The sequence below is a fragment of the Ptychodera flava genome (genome assembly GCF_041260155.1).
Source record: "Ptychodera flava strain L36383 chromosome 3 unlocalized genomic scaffold, AS_Pfla_20210202 Scaffold_26__1_contigs__length_13983176_pilon, whole genome shotgun sequence".
In the NCBI taxonomy this organism is placed as follows: domain Eukaryota; kingdom Metazoa; phylum Hemichordata; class Enteropneusta; family Ptychoderidae; genus Ptychodera; species Ptychodera flava.
This window is the reverse complement of record NW_027248280.1, coordinates 2,764,542-2,771,538: the sequence shown is the minus strand read 5'-3', so window position 1 is coordinate 2,771,538 and position 6,997 is coordinate 2,764,542.

Genomic DNA, 6,997 nt, shown 5'->3' with positions numbered 1-6,997 from the left:
TACGTGAATTCCTTACTACATGGTCTCGATAGTACTAGACACAAACGCACACACACACACACACACACACACACACACACACACACACACACACAGATGTGTGTGTGTTACATGTAAGTTTCGGATACCAAGTCTACTCCGGAGAAAACGTTTGTATACGTTGTTTAACCAAATATAGTTATATTTAAAGGGACAAAGTCGGCCATTTTTTCATAAATTTTGTTTAATACGAGACACTATTTATATTGTTTGACATGTTGAAAGATACTGAATGAATAGGTGACCATGTGTTATTCGACCTAGGTTTTAGACACAATACATAAAACCATCGTGAAAATGAATAAATGGTCATGACATTAATTCATTTTCGCGATGGTTTCCTTTAATTTGTCTAAAACCTAGGTCTAATGTACCCATGGTCACCCATTCATTCAGCATCTTTCAACATGTTAAAGAATATTAAATAGTGTCTCGTATCAAACAAAATTTATGAAAAAATGGCCGACTTTATCCCTTTAAGGCAAGCCGAAAACGTAAATTCGAGCAGAAAATGTAAATGTATTAAAGTCTGTTATTCCCACAGAAACAAAATGTACAAACAATGAACGAGTTACAAAGCTGTATTCCCTTCAGGTTTTCCTAATTAGTCCACACATTCCTTTCGAAGAAGATAAATTCAACATATTGAACTTCCTGAGGATGAACTGACTGTAGGATTACTACGTCCCTATTGTATTCGAAAATGCCGTACACTGTAGAGTTCCTCGCTCGCTTATATGGCATTTACGATCGCGGTCACTCGATCGAGTACTGTCTTGAATGCTGGTACCAATTCGACTTTGACCCGATTTTGGACCGGCATGCCTATTGGAAGGAACTGAAGAGATTGCAATCTGTCTTCATTGTCAAGGAAGTAAGAAGTAGCTAGCTTTGTATAACGTTTCTCAACATTCTCCCGCCCGACAGAAAAGGTATCAAGTCTAAAATTCGAAAAATCATTGTTAAACTAAAACTCAAGAAAAATGCAAAAATTGAAAGTAATGGAAATACTGAGTAAAATGACTAGATATCATATGGTGAGTATATATGAGTATATAGGGTCCGTTAAATAGTGTCCAATATATATTGTCCAATATATAAAGTTCACATAGTGTTCAGGTCTTGTGTCCTACAACGTAAAATGGCTACTGCTGTAAGTGTAGAACGTCGTTGACCTTTACTAGGGTCAGGCAGAATTGTGTCCGTGTCATTTTTGCTGCTTGGTAACAATGTAGAAGTCTCTGCCTTCACTTCGAGGGGATAAAGTTTCACAATGCAGTGGACAGTCTCAGCTCTGCTTGTTTTTCTGTTATTGTCATGTTTCTTTGCCGATCCTCTGACAAAATACGGCAATAACAAGGTATGAATGATTGGAGACGCCATTGAATGTGGTTTCGAAGATTTACCTCATCCTAGATGTGAGTTTTGTTGAAAAACCGAAGTTGCTGTTTCTGTTGTGGTGAGTGCAGAGGAAGAAAATATAGGCTTGCTTTTGCATAACAAAAAGGTGATTGACATTTCTGCATGATGGACATCTGTTGTGTGAACACGGTATATGGACTTTCCAAGCCAGATTATTATCCTTGTTGCAGTAACAGAGTGAAGTATGGAGCTCGCGTTTGCTATTAAAGCAATCATACGTCTAACTTCAATGTATTGTTAAGTGATGGGGATTTTCATCTAAACCCAGGTCCCAATTCAGAATCAAATCAACAGCGTTCCAATACTTCTTCAGCAGGAAACCGCTTAGTATTTTTTATCAAAATACCCAGAGACTATAGAATTAAGCTTCAAGACTTTTATGAAAATTTCTCAGATGCGACATTTGACATTTTACTCCTGACTGAAACATGGCTTAATCCAAACATTTATTACGGCGAGATGCTTGATGTCGACACACACTGTATCTACCGAAGGGACATAATCGACTCATCTTCACTGAAACAGGATGGTGGAGGTCTATTGATCGCGGTGAAATCAAGTCTTACATCTCGTCGCTGTACTGAATTTGAAATATCAGCTGGAATTGTTTGGTTGGAAATCAAGCTACCAAGACAGACTGTATACATATCTAGTATTTACCAGACAAGTGACTCACCAAACACAGTTATAAACGAACTTGACAAGTCATTAGATTTAGTCAGCAAATCTAAGCGACCGATTGACATTGTCCTAATCTGTGGGGATTTTAATCTCCGTGATATTGAATGGTCTGTGTCAGAAGATGACATAGTTGAACCTGTATCATGATCATCGAACAGGTCAGATTTGTTTTTAAATAGCTTCGTTTTTCAACATGGACTTTTTAGTGTGTTTAAGACAGAACCTGCAACAACAAGTTTCTAGATCTTGTATTTTGTAACATCAACAATATAGAATTACATTGTGTTGAGCCCATTCATAAGGCAATAGTGTGTGACCTATCTGCAACTTGTTGCAGCAGTGCTCCCCTCAAATCTGACAGAGTTATCTACAATTCGTGTTATCCGCATGGCTAACCATTCGGTATATGTCAAGTTGAACCCTGTTGCACCCATCGGAGCAAAACTAATTTCAGAAGAACAGTACCTTTTAGAAAACAGGCAGGACTTGTGTCGGTATATTAGCTCAACAAAGCATAATCAAACTCAAAGATATGCAAATAAGAACAATGAAAATACAAAATTAGAAACCTGCCGTACGAGTTCATGGTAAAATGTAAAAGGGCAATAGGGTTTTTTGATCTCAGGATGTTTCTCGGGCCAGCGTGGACCATGTACGTAAGGCAAAAAATGTTTCACACGTAATCAAGGCAAGTCATCCCGGGAGTCGACCTTTCTCTTGTACACAACTTAAAATAAGGGTGTTTATTGGAGATAAAATACCGGGTACCTTTGCCTATTGTCATGTTAAACACCATATACAGGGTTTTCTCCTATTGGCCTCATAATTTTCGTTAAAAGGCTAGGATTATTAGTCACACGACAAAAAAACCCAAACACTTTGCACACTCCTGCCTATGTTTCCCATCTACTGTCGTACTTTACTCAAACCTGTCGTACTTTACTCAAATAGTGAAAAATATTGCCTGAAGGCGACTGATTATGCAGAGGATAAACTTTACGTAACACAAACTCTTGCCAAATCAAGGTATCCTACATAAATGCTTAATCAAGTTACACAACCCAAAATATGTGCAGTCGTCAAGGTTGATCGTAAGTGACAGATCATTCTACATTATGTAAAGGGCACCTCTATATATATATACATAAATAAACAGATTACTTCAAGTACAAAGTAATGAAATCTATTACTTAAGTTTATATATATTATATATATATATATATATATATATATATATATATATATATACACACACACACATACACACACACCCCAACCTCCAACCCCAAAACACACACACACACACACACACAAACTATATATATATATATATATATATATATATATATATATATATATATATATATATATATATATATATATATATATATATATATATATATATATATATATATACTTTTCATTCACCACTGTATTTCATAACATAATTCGTATGGTGAGTCATTTCAAATTTACCCTTGTTTGGCTTTGCATCATTCATTTGATTGATCCTCATTACCATTAACTGATTCCTAAGTTGGTGACTTGTGTGCAAAGCCCTGTAGAATCCTGCGGGATCCTTAGGTTGAAAGGTTAGGTAATGAGTTTAGCCACCTTGCTCACCATCAACGCACAACGAATGAAAAGCCCCATCTAAGAGTCAGGACCGCCCACATTGAGCCGACTGATCCATTAGCTCAGTTGGTAGAGCATCCGTAATGTATACGGGGGGTGTGGGTTCGAGTCCCGCATGGGTCACTTTTCATTCACCACTGTATATATATATATATATATATATATATATATATATATATATATATATATATATATATATATATATATATATATATATATATATATATATATATATATATATATATATATATATATATATATATATATATATATAATATTTGTGTGTGTATGTGTGCGTGTTCGCGCGCTCCAACCTTTTCTTAATAGAGATGTCGGTAGGTGAAATTACCAAACATCAATATCCCATCTTTAGTTCAAGTATACACATGGTCTTGAAAAGGCGATCGGATCAAGTTGCTTACGAAGGTTGTAATGTTGAGACTGAAAATTTTAGTGACAAAAACTAATGTGTTAAGATCGAAAGTCAAAGTTTGGATATGACTGTGCTCGTTCTTTGAAATGATTGAGAAAGGCAGACACAGCTAAAATGAGGAAAACTAAAATTTAAATTTACCTGCACTGCATTGCCATTTTTGATTGTCTGTAAAGGTCCTTCGCCTCCTGTTCTTGAAGCTAGCAAAAAGTGTGTCATTCCGTGGTAAATACGTTCGATAGTATTGCGAAATGGTTTGTGTGCTACAGCGGTTATTGTGAAGATCTTGGGAAGAAGAATTAAATACATTGATGCCTCTTCAGAGCCCATTGAAAACCACAATGGAACATTAGTTGTACAAGTTGCACGGCCTTCGGCAAGAAGTATACAGTTTGGGGGCATAAATGAGAAAAATGTCCAAGAAGTGATTTGCTGACCTTCTTCTCTAGTCAAGTCCTCTGTGGGCTTTGCAGCGTATTTCGCATTAACGTAGCCGCCTCCTATTCCAAGTGGGGTAAATGTTGAATGAATCGGCTTCTCAGGACCTATACCGTGTGTTAAAATTATATATATATATATATATATATATATATATATATATATATATATATATATATATATATATATATATATATATATATATATATATATATCCTATGAAGTTCGGAAATCTTCATGGTGTACAACAGTGCTCAATACCTGTATGGCAGAGCGATTTATTGTAAAAATTGATAACAAGTAAAAAATAGGACTTAGGCGTTATTCAGAGTTTCACGCTACATGTGTTCTCTGTAGCGATCATCAAACGAATGGTTCATCTTATCTTATCTTCGAGTGTTTCCGTTGCTTCTGTTGTTCTGCCCGTTATTGACTCCGTTATGTGTGTTTCCACATTGTGCGGTGGGGTGTTCCATTCCTAGAGGAGGGGCATGATAGTTGGTCAGGATGTATCTGTTCCCATGGCGACACTTGAGATGAGCTCCGATTGCTTTACTAGCAGGTTAGGCTTCTCAGCATTGATGATGAACATTTTCTCATTCAGGCAAACGTTGCATCTCTTTGTTGCATTAGATCACAAGTAGAAGCATGGCACAAAACAGACCAGCTGGTTGAGTATTGCATATATTACTTCTTCAGATTCCATATATGTTTTGAAAGTTTTACACTGGTTTTGCAGTATTCGTTGGTGAACGAGTGTGGGTGTTTGTAGAAGGGGGTTTTGAAAGGATTTTTGGTGAGGCCGATGTAATTTTTGCTGGTACCGTCATTAGTCAATACCTTGGCATTGTAAATAATATTCTTGATTTGGCACTCACCTCCGATCGGGCATGCCTTTCTGCTCGATAATTGCACTTAAAGTTGAGTGCCATTGTACAGCCAGATACCTCCTGTCCAACTATAATGCCCCTCCTCTACGAATATGGAAACATGCAGCGCACTATGTTGAAACACACATAACTGAGTCAATAACACGCAGAGCAAAAGAAGCAAAGCAACAGAAACATTCGAAGATAAGATTAGTTGAACCATTTGCCTGATGATGGCTACAGAGAAAACATGTAGCGTAAAACTCTGAGTAACGCCAAAGTCCTGTTTTGTACTTGTTATTAATTTGATCATATATATATTTATTACATGCCTCTAGGTGAATGAAAGTCAGTGCGTTGATTTGAATATGAACATCCGGGATGTTAGCGGGCCGATGGAAGATGTACTAACCAGTTTCCATGGTTATCCAGACCAGTGAAGGCTTTCGATGATTTCAACGTCAAAGTAGATACTTAACACTGGATGTAAAATATCCATGCGCACACTACTATTTTGACTTTCGTTAAAATATGTTTGATGCTGATTAATAACGGTAAAATTGTTTGAAATTGCCATGCATGCAACTAAATGTAATATAGCATTAACTGTGAAGAGGCATGTAATAAAAATATTATTGCCTGAATACATGGGTATACGTGCCTTCGCAGCAGGAGACAATTTACCCTCCTGGCGCCTGGCAGAATGTCCCCCCGCTCTCAGGCACCTAAACCCTTGTATTCAGGCAATTATATATATATATATTATATATATATATATATATATATATATATATATATATATATATATATATATATATATATATATATATTATATTATAATTATATTATATTTCCATCTGAAATTTTCGGTGTAATAATAGCAAATTTGGTTAAAAATAAATAATTCCATTTAGTCAGATCTTTTTTTCATTTAGTCTTAACTATTCAAAGTTGTACTTTTGTATTTTTGTATGATGAAAATGTGAAAATTAAAAACTCAAGTATGGGCACCCTATCTTATTTCTCTAATATGTGATTATTCTGATATGCCAGAATTCAAAAATTCCCGATAACTATATACAACAGTTTATACAACTACGTTCGTGTTCTTCTCCCTGCAGAATGTTGAACTGTCCATTATTCAGTATGTTACACAGCCTGTGTACTTGTACCATGTATTTGAATTACTGACAACTGACTGTCAGTCTGGACTTTGATTGAATTATCACCTTAGACATATTTATATATACTGGCTTTGTCGATAAACTGACTGTTGTGTGTTTAGCATGCTGTAGGGAAACAGCAAGAATCAATAGTTGATATAGTGCACAGAAATATTCAAAAATTATCAACAATTGCAGTGTCTACCTGTTACTGGGCTTGTTTGGTTTTTTAAGACAAATCATACATCTTTAGATTTTGTTTAGATCTTTAGGTTGCTCTTGCCTTGGTGGTATGCAGCAAGCAATCCATGGTCCGG